The sequence below is a fragment of the Armigeres subalbatus genome, chromosome 2, assembly GCF_024139115.2.
Source record: "Armigeres subalbatus isolate Guangzhou_Male chromosome 2, GZ_Asu_2, whole genome shotgun sequence".
In the NCBI taxonomy this organism is placed as follows: Eukaryota; Metazoa; Arthropoda; class Insecta; order Diptera; family Culicidae; genus Armigeres; species Armigeres subalbatus.
In genome coordinates this window covers 182,053,738-182,064,868 of record NC_085140.1, presented here as the reverse complement: position 1 = coordinate 182,064,868, position 11,131 = coordinate 182,053,738, and the positions used below count along the sequence as shown (strand labels likewise).

The following is an 11,131-nucleotide window of genomic DNA, read 5'->3' as shown; positions in this document are numbered from 1 at the left end:
CGCTCACGATAAGTCGTAGTGAAAACATCTATTTTAGCAGCAAGCTATTCGAATACGGTTTGTGAAAAAAAAATATATTAGTGCCTTAAGTCGGAAATATTTAGGAGTACAAACAAATAAAAATGTCTGTCACCTTTACTTTAAACGGACAGAAGTTTTCTGGTAGGTTACCACAAGTTGTGAAATATTAATGCTTATTTGGAGATTGATGTGTGATTTTGTGCATAACAAAATGTCAATAATTGCAGATTAAAATAAGAAGATATAACTTTTTTATAAACTATTTGTTCAGAAAAATATATATTTTTAAAGATCAAACAATAATTGCATAGATTGTTGAATATTTTTGCAAGCCTTTTTGAAATAGTGTTAACTGTAAATAGAATTAGTTAAAAGTTTTTAATTTTCAATTCTATAAACGAGATTATTATAATAAAGGTCGCTGAAAACAACCTTTTTCCAATTTTTTGGTCAAGGAGAACATTGAATAGCACAAGCAGAGTGTAAAATAATCGAAAATTGCTGGTGAAGTCCACCTTTCGTCACTCTCACTTCCAGACACATTCACAGTCGGCTCTGGACTGTCAATATTCAATTGAATATTAGTCATTGAATATTTATACACATTCTATAAATTGATAAATTATCTGAAATCTAAACAAGTTTTAAATGGGTAAAGTAGTTTATCACCAAAAACTGAATCCAATTCTCATCCGCGAGATACTTTCAATGGTAAACATCAATATAAACAATGCTAATTATCGAATGAATGAGTTGGTGGAATAGTCGTCTGACTATGTCATTCTATGTTTTGAATATTCATGCGATGTTTGCCAAAATTCGGACCGAAGTTGCTTCATGAAGATGAATATTTTAAGCTCTGAGCACAAGTATAAATCAAAACTTTGGATTGTATCATAGTCATAGCTTAAAATATTCATCTTCATGAAGCAACATTGGTCCGAATTTTGACAAACATCGCATGAATATTCAAAACATAGAATGACATAGTCAGACGACTACTCCACCAACTCATTCATTCGACTTTTACTGAATGTGCTTACTATGTGCAGAAAAGCATAATTAGCATAATTTATATTGATGTTTACCATTGAAAGTATCTCGCGGATGAGAATCGGATTCAGTTCTTGGTGATAAACTACTTTACCCATTTAAAACTTGTTCAGATTTCAGATAATTTATCAATTTGTAGAATGTGTATAAATATTCAATGACTAATATTCAATCGAATACTGACAGTCCAGAGCCGACTGTGAATGTCGTGAATGTGTCTTGAAGTAAGCTGACAAGTGAAGAAAGGTGAACTTCACCAAAAACTTTCGATTATTTTACACTCTGCTTTTAAGTGGGTATTCAATAGTATTTACTATGAATCATAGTAAATACTCTTGAATACCCGCTCAAAAGTCTTTATATTGGACTACTGATAAAAATAGAAAATCACGTTGGATAGATACGTAAATCAAACATTTATGAAAAGTGCATCAGATATCTTATCAAGAAACTAATAACCACACCAACGTGATTCTATAAATCATTAGCAGGCAGAGTGACGAGACTAAAACATTGAAGTGCACAGCTTATTCTTTCCGGTCGCAAAATAGAAGCCTAACAAATCAAAACAAAATATCGTGGTGCCTTTTTATGTAGGGGAGAACGGTCCAAAATGCACCCCTGTGGCAAAATGGCCTTACTCATATAATCTGCTGTATTACATTTATGAACGAATATTACCATTACAATTCATAATTAGTTATCCATAATTGAGCTTCATTGGAAAAAAAAATTGCAAAATCCCTTCATATTCACTCAAATTTAACGATTTGCTATTCTTCCTCCACATCCGTAAGATTGTAGCTCAATCCATCAAGAAACAACAAACAGCCATGCGTTCACCATCATTTAACATGCTATTGAGTCATTTTAGACCACCATTCGGGCGTTTTGCCCCAGGCCTATTTTTGAAACATTTTTTAAATGTGTTGGAAAGTCATGAAAACCTTATTGTTTTGAATAGGAGATCATTGTGAAATGTTGCACCTATACGTTGAAATGGTTGGGTAATTTTGTTTATATGAACGAAAACATCGAAAAAGCTTGAAGGGTGCGTTTTGGACCGTTCTCCCCTAACTTTTTTCTAACTATTCTACGATCTATTGCAGTCGATCCAAAAACCGTCCCCATTGATACGTCGCTGAACACGTTCATCCGCAACCATGCCCATCTCAGCGGCACGAAGTTCATGTGCTTGGAAGGAGGATGCGGCGTTTGTATCGTCAACATCAACGGAATACATCCGGTTAGCAAAGAGAGGACATCGTGGGCTGTAAATTCGGTATGGTCAATTACTATCATTCACCGTACCTAGCTTTTACACGAAAACGAGCTGAAATTGGAAAACCGTAATCCACATTTAGCGAAAAAAATAGCAATGGTAATCAAATTCAATAGGGGAATGACGGCTTTGGCAGGTTTTGTTCTATTATTGTCAGGGGGTTTCTTATGACTGATTATACTCAAATTTAGCCTAAACATTCGTTGCATATCAAAGAATATTGTGGCCAAATAACATCAAATTCGGTCTTCAAAAACCCCCCTGACAATAATACACCCAGGTTTTTTTTTACACGGTTTGGAATTGGTCGTTTAGGACTTCAGCGTCGATGAAGCAATGAGTTAACCCCATGAAAAAATTCATAAAAAATCAAAGAAAATTCAGGGGGTATTTGAAAAGCTGTGAAAGTTTAGGTTAACCGAGAAATTCATGAATTCCAACCGCGTAAAAAAAACCTGGGTGTAGAACAAAACCTGCCAAACCCGTCTTTTCCCCTAATCCTTGCAGTGTAGAGGCTATTTCAAACACTTTTTTATCATTTAGCTTGCTTGGCTGGCTATGTAGCCAGGCTTTGTAGCGATTAAATGCGCTATCGCCTGGCAAAGGAGGGTTCACGAACGTCTATCATATATATAATAGCCCTGTTTGTCTGTCCGGTGAGGGTCTGTTCACAAATTACGTAACGCAAAAATCCGAGTTTTTGACCCCCTCCCTCCCCCTTGTAACAAAAAGTAACATTTTTGGTACCCCCTCCCTCCCCCATGTAACGCATAACTGTGAAAATTTTAAAGGCAGATTTGTTTCCTTCACTGAAACATGTGGATCTTGCTATTTTTTAACAGGTTTTAAGTGGTTGAGCTAAAATGCAACTGCTTAAAATAAAAACTCTCTGGGTTTCCTCTGTTAACTTTGGCTTAGTTTGTTAGATCCAATCATGAAACACAATACCAATCAAAGCGACGTTCCCGAGGTCGTTCCATCAAATAATATAATCTGTAAAAATCGTGAATATTCTTCGTGAGACAAAAAATCCTCGAAATGTAGCAACAATTTTTCGAACAAAAGTCGATGTCTTTTAGAATTAAAAAAAACATCAAAATAGCCAGCTCTGAGATAAAAAGTAAAAAACTACAAAGACTAACATGGGACAATTATGGTTAGTATGGTTTTGAAGAGGATAGGTTGATGCGTATTTATCGTCTTGATCATGACATGTCAGCAATTACTTCAATCAGTGTTAAAAACATTTAAAATATTTTTTATTCGCGTTATGCGTAACATTTGGTAGTACCCACCCCCTCCCCCACCTTTTAGTGTAACAAAGTATAACACAAGTTGGACCTCCCCCCTCCCCCAAAAGCGTTACGTAATTTGTGAACAGACCCTGACTAGCCAACCAGACGCAGCACGCGGGGAAATTTTCACAAAAAATAAAATAATCGACACTTTAATTCTTTTTTACTACCAGATGCAGAAAACAAAACCTGTGACAACCTTAGACAACCACACACAGCATTTGATGAAAAAAATCACAGACAACAGACGTTGAAAATTTTGATTTTTTATAAATACTCTTAAAAATTGAAAAAATGCCACGGGCGCTATTGCGTCCACAAATAAACTAGTTAAAAATGTTGACTAACGTTTAACATATGGAGCGATTTTCAAGTTTTTTTTGGAAAACCAATATTAGAGATGGTTGGGTTTCACATTTTGCAAACTCAAATCCGACCCGAACCCGATTTGTAAATTTCCTTCCAACCCGAACCCGGAATAAAAAAACTCTTATCAAACCCGTACCCGAGAATGTTTGCATTCGTAAACCCGAACCCGAAAAAAAATATTTAAACACGCACTAAAATTTTGCCAGAAAAATTCAAACTATCTAGATATTTTCTGGTTAATTAAAATAGTTAATTAAGTAAATTTCAATTCATAACAGAAAATAGCTAAACAGGCAAAATGAAAACATCACTACTATTAGTACTGTGATTATAAGTGTTTAGTTTACGTAAAATTAGTTTTTCCTTTCATTATCACGTTAATTAGTGCCAATTTCATATTCGTTTATTGAGCGGAACATAAATCGTGCATTTCTAGTGCCTGTTCCCAGTGTTCTCTTGCCATGGACTGGACATTGTCACCGTCGAAGGGATTGGAAACAAGTACGATGGCTATCACGCAACGCAAAAGGTGTTGGCGCACTTCAACGGCACGCAGTGTGGGTACTGCTCCCCAGGCATGGTCATGAACATGTACAGCCTGTTGCAATCCAAGAAAGGAAAAGTATCGATGGATGAAGTTGAGAATTCCTTCGGAGGAAACATATGCCGTTGTACCGGCTATCGTCCCATTTTGGATGCATTCAAATCGCTTGCTTATGATGCCGAACCTCGATTGAAGCAGGCCTGCATGGATATTGAGGACCTCAACAAAATCTGCCCGAAGACTGGAAGTGCGTGTGCAGGAAAATGCTCTGCCGCTGAAAAACTGCTTTATAAGACGGGTATCCATATGAGTTTCACCGAAGATAAAGAATGGCACAAGGTTTATAACATAAGTGACGTTTTCCCTATTTTTGAAAATATTGGATCGAAACCATACATGCTGGTCGCAGGTAACACTGCACATGGTAAGTATTACAACGAGTTACATTACAGGAGTGCTGTCTATGGTTAATTATTTGCATTTCTACAGGTGTCTATCGTAGAAATGATAAACTTCAAATATTCATCGATGTCAATTCGATAGACGAACTGCGAAATCATTTCCTTGATAACAACTTGGTAATTGGAGCTGGCGTATCATTAACCGAATTGATGGACATTTTGTCAACCGCTGCGAAAGAAAACGACAATTTTGCATACTGTTCAGAACTTGTAAATCACATTGACTTGATTGCCAACGTCCCTGTGCGAAATACGGGAACAATTGCAGGAAACTTGAGCATAAAAAACCAACACAATGAGTTTCCCTCCGATTTGTATCTTATTCTAGAAGCTGTTGGCGCAACATTGAAAATTCGTAGGTCTTCAGGTTCTATATTTGAGGAAATAGATTCATTGAATATCTTTCAATTTAAGTCGAGTCTGGCGGCAAGACTACGGAAGTGAAACCATCGAAATTCGTCAATTTGGACATGAACAAGAAGCTGATCTTGAACGTCAGTCTTCCACCCTTGGACCCAAAAAACCACGTATTTCGTTCTTTCAAAATCATGCCACGAGCTCAAAATGCACATGCCTATGTGAACGGTGCTTTTCTGTTTAAATTCAATAACATCAAAACCGTAATTGAATCTGCAAATATTTGCTTCGGTGGTATCAACCCCAGCGTAAGAATTATTAAATATGTTAATGATCAAGCCAAGATCGTAATTCAACTCCGTCTTTTAGTTCACCCATGCTGCATCAACAGAGAACTATCTCGTTGGAAAGAACCTTTTCACGAACGAAACCGTTCAGGATGCACTGAAAACACTTTCAGACGAGCTCCACCCAGACTGGGTTCTACCAGATGCATCTCCCGAGTACCGTAAAAATCTGGCCATTTCTTTGCTCTACAAGTTCATCCTAAACATCGCCAGCAAAGAAAACATCGCCACTGTTAAATCTTCGTTCAAATCTGGTGGCACTATCCTGGAAAGACCGCTATCGACGGCTTCGCAGCGTTTCGATACCGTCAAGGAAAACTATCCGCTAACAAAGAACATACCGAAGATCGAAGGGCTTGCGCAAACCTCCGGGGAAGCAAAATACACCAATGACTTTCCGGCGCTGCCAAATGAATTGTATGCGGCCTATGTGCTCGCAACAGAGCCGCACTCGAGGATTGAACATATTGATGCTTCGGAGGTCCTGGTAAGTAAGTCTGTTTTGATTGGAACGTGTTTTGTTATCGAATTATCTAGAAAGCTGTCCCAATGCCGTATCTACAGTTCTACCTCAAACTTTCCAGAAAGTCCCAGGAGTGGTTGCATTCTTTACTGCAAAAGATATCCCCGGAGCTAACAATTTCATGTACTTCACGAACCTCATGGGCAATGAGGTTGAACCAATTTTCTGCGCCGAAAAGGTCGAATACCATGGTCGCAAAATCCTTCGCCCTGGTAAATAACGCTGTCAAACTCGTTAAGATTACGTACAGCAAGCGACAAGTGGAAAAACTCTACACCACGGCTCAAGATGTGCTGCTTGCGAAAGCCAACGATCGCATCAAAGAAATGAGCTACGGTACCCACGGTGATAAATACGACAGTGCGTCCGGCGGGGATGTTAAGGTAAAGGGTCGTTTCGAGATCGGCGGTCAGTACCATTACTACATGGAGACGCAATCATGCGTCTGTATTCCCATCGAGGACGGTATGGATGTATATTCCGCAACGCAATGGGTTGACTTGACCCAAATTGCAATTGCTAGAATGTTGAAAGTTCCGCAGAATAGCCTCAACCTATACGTTCGTAGACTGGGTGGGGGTTACGGAGGTAAAGGAACACGAGCAACTATGGTAGCTTGCGCATGTGCCCTTGCCGCTCATTTGACCAAGAGACCGGTTCGATTTGTCATGACCCTAGAGGCGAACATGGAAGCCATTGGAAAGCGATATCCAGTCATTGCCGACTATGAGGCTGACGTTGATAACAATGGGAAGATTGTAAAGCTTTACAACGAGTACATGCATGACTTCGGATCATCTTTTAACGAGCCGATGGGTCACGCTGGTACATTTTTCAGCAATTGCTACGATAAAAGCGTCTTCAAAACAGTCCCCAAAGGTGTTCGAACAGACTGTGCTAGCAATACTTGGTGTCGGGCTCCAGGAACTACAGAAGGCGTTGCTATGATTGAAACCATCATGGAACATATCGCTTTCGCAACCGGTAAAGACCCCTTGGATGTTCGCATGGCCAACATGCCGGAAGATATGAAAATGCTTGAACTGATGCCTCAGTTCCGATCAGATGTACAATATGACATCAGAAGAAAGCAAATTGAGGAATTCAACGTAGAAAATCGTTGGCGTAAACGCGGAATTGCTATCGTTCCAATGAGATATACGCTCGGATATTTCGGATCACAATCTGCCATAATTTCCATTTATCATGACGATGGAACCGTTGCCATTACACATGGTGGAATCGAAATGGGTCAAGGCATGAACACTAAAGTTGCACAAGTTGTTGCTCATATTCTGAATGTTCCGATGGACAAAGTTATTATCAAGCCTACACAAAACTTTACGTCGCCTAACGCATTGTGTACTGGTGGTAGTAGGACAAGTGAAACTATTGCTTATGTAAGTATAAAACGAATGGAACAATATGTTATAAATTATACGATCTAATCTACTCAACAGGCTGCCAAACGGGCTTGCGAAATTATTCTGGAGCGCATGAAACCAGTTCGGGAGCAAAATAAGGACGATTCTTGGGAATCTCTTGTTGAAAAGTGTCATAACCAGAGTGTCGACCTTTGTGCAACGTACATGTGCAAAGCTTCGGATTTGGCTCCATATATAATTTGGGGTTTGAGCTGTTCAGAAGTCGAAATTGATGTTCTCACCGGAAATGTTCAGCTTCGTCGTGTGGACATTCTCGAAGACGTTGGCGAAAGTTTAAGTCCAGGAATCGACGTTGGCCAAATCGAAGGATCGTTCATTATGGGGCTGGGCTACTATTTGACGGAGGCTCTTGTTTTCGACCCGGAGAATGGAGCTCTACTGACCAATCGCACTTGGACCTACAAACCTCCTGGCGCCAAGGATATTCCCGTTGACTTCCGAGTTCGCTTCCTGCAAAACAGCTCCAATGCCTCCGGAGTGTTGCGCTCGAAGGCAACCGGCGAGCCGGCGATGAATATGACTGTTTCCATCATTTTTGCTCTCAGATATGCACTGATGGCTGCTCGCAAAGATGCGGGTTTACCGAATGAATGGATCTCGCTTGGAGCACCATCAACCCCGGATCAGATTTACAAACTGGCTGGAAATTCGGTTGAACATTTCAAATTATTCTAAGCTGTGTAATATATTATGCTATCCAGTGAACACATCATCCTAATAGAAGCATCGGTCACGTTTAAGGGTTTTTAATAACGAATTTTTTATGTCATTTTTAAACGTGTTTTATCTAGTACTAGCTTTATGATCCCGGCTTTGCTAGGGATTAAAAAGAAAATTATGCACTTCAAGGTTCGGTCAGGTTCTTTTTTCTATCTTCCTCCTTTCTCCATATTTTTTTCCCGTTTATCTTCCTTCATTCTTTTTCTGTTTCCTTCTACGTTTTTCTCTCTTTTTACTTCTTCCATCTCACATCTGAGGCATTCCACGGGGGCATGTCAGTCGATCCTGAGCGACCATTTCGAAAATATTTGAAACTCTGCACAGTTTTTCAATTTCATCTAAATCGTCATTTTTCGATATCAAATCTTCATATTGAGTCACGACTAACTTTTCAAAAGGGTGTATGTGAAAATGGTTCAAAAATATTTAAAAAGCTGCACAGCAAAAACGGAATGTTCGATTGTTATGATTTTTTCAGCAAAGTTAGACAACTAAATGGTGATTCTTAAGAAAATGTGCACAGTAAAAAAAATTTTTGCCTTTAAAATATCATTTTGTCACAAAAACTCAAATATCTCAAAACCCTATCTTTTTCGAACGTAATTTTTTAGGGAAAACGGTCCATTATATTAGCTATCTACCATAAAAATTTGGTGATGGTAAACTAATAAACAAAAAGTTATGACATTTCAAACATTTCACAATTTTCACATTTAGTAAAAAAATTTTTTCTGTGTAAGTTATTTCGAGAATTGCAGTTTGATGCAGATTTTATTGTTAAGGGACGTGATTTAAACAAGTTGTTTTCATGATATTTTGATTTAATTATTCATAGCATCTATAAGAAACTTAGACACGATCCAGTGTTGTGATCAAAAGTATTGATAGTGTCATAATTTTCATTGCACGTGACTGGCGAAAAATTATTTTAATAGTGTTGAAACCTGTTGATAATAACGTTGATAGAAACATATCAGAAATGTTATTTTAAGACAAAAGCTGCAAAATCAAAGATTTATATACACGTGTACGTCTATAGTTTACCTGCAAAAATATACCTCTTAGAGAATAGACTTTATGATCGGGAGGAAACGGGTATCTTCAACAACAACAAATGCATGATAGGTACATACCATGACAATGCTCACGAAAAAGCAAAAAAATTACTACTACTAAGGTTGTTAAAGATCTTATAGTAATTTTTTTCTTCAGTCAAGAAAATGACACCAAACTAGTCAGTAAAAACTTAAAAGTGATTTTGTTTATTGAAATATTACGAACAACATGAGTAGCCGCTTTCTCAACTGTTGTAGGCTGTTTGATGGAAAAAAGTGTTCAAAAGAGTTACGAAAAATCTCACCGAAAGCACCATAGATAAACTGAAAGCGACTGGTTATGCTCCAATGTACACATTGAATACAAATTTACGCATTTGCACGTCCTGCCGTCTAAACGTTGACAAAAGAGCAATCTGTATATCATCGGTTGAGCAGAGCGCAGGAAGTTCGAAAACGACAGCAACTGAGGAATTGCCAGATGTATCGACAACAACTGAGGAATTACCAGAAGTATTAAGTGCTGAGAGCCTTGCCACCGTACCATCAGCGAAATCTGTTTCAACAAATCAATCGGAAGATGAGTGTATCCAAAAGGTCAACATCGAACGCTTTAACGAGGGCATAGCTGGGATAAAAGTTACTCCGATTAAATGGAGTAAGATGGACTACGTTTATTACCCGGAGAAAAATACCGTGAAATGAACGAAGAAACCTCTTCAAATTAGGACCTGACGATGAGGAAAATACAGACTACGATGAGGTAATTATAAATATGAAGGAAAGGTTCTCGAATGCAGCCACGACAAGGAAAGAAAATTATTGATTTTGTCGATGCTGCCAAGTTCGTGGTCTATTCAGGATGCCATTGATGAGTTCAAAACCAATAGAAATACAGTAAAAGAGGCAAAACAATTGAAGAATAACTGTCTTTCAACCAAAAATACTAGGTCTAGTACTGCATTAACAGATGAGACAAAAGAAATAGTAGTTCAATATTTTGAAGATGATGAAGTAAGTCGAGCTATGCCTGGTCAAAAGATTATGTATCAGTAAAAAAGATGGAAAGCGTCAAGCAATCCAAAAACGATTAATGATGACGACTTTGAAAGAAGCGTACACACGCTTCAAGGAAATTCACGATAATATTAAAATAGGTTTTCCTCATTTGCAAGCCTTCGGCCAAGGCAATGTAAGCTTCTTTCCAATTCAGGAACACATAATGTGTGTGTGCACAACCCATGAGAATATTAATCTTATTTTACATAGTTTGAAAAGAATCAATTCAACAAAGGATATTAAAATGTTAACTGGTAGTCTTTTGTGTGAAAATACAACATCAAATTGCTATCTACGATCTTGTTCGGATTGTCCAGATTCTTCATCATTGGAAAATACTTTATTCGCTGAGTTTGAAGAAGAATATATTGATCAGTTATCATTTGAACAATGGGTAACCACGGATAGGTGGGACCTAGAAACTATTGTAAAGCCTGTAGATGGGTTTGAGTCATATTTTTGCTTGAAATTAGAAAGATTAATCCCGATTTCATTAAAACAGAACAATCCAGCTTTTTAAAAAATACGAAAAATACATTACAAAATGGTGAATTTTTAGTCATTTGTGATTTTTCTGAAAATTACAGCTTTGTATTGCAA

At 37.9% G+C, this 11,131-nt stretch overlaps 1 pseudogene; it reads left to right on the top strand.

Moving 5' to 3' along the window:
• Window positions 1-8,689, top strand: LOC134211346 (uncharacterized; annotated as a pseudogene).
• Window positions 8,690-11,131: the final 2,442 nt, after the last annotated feature.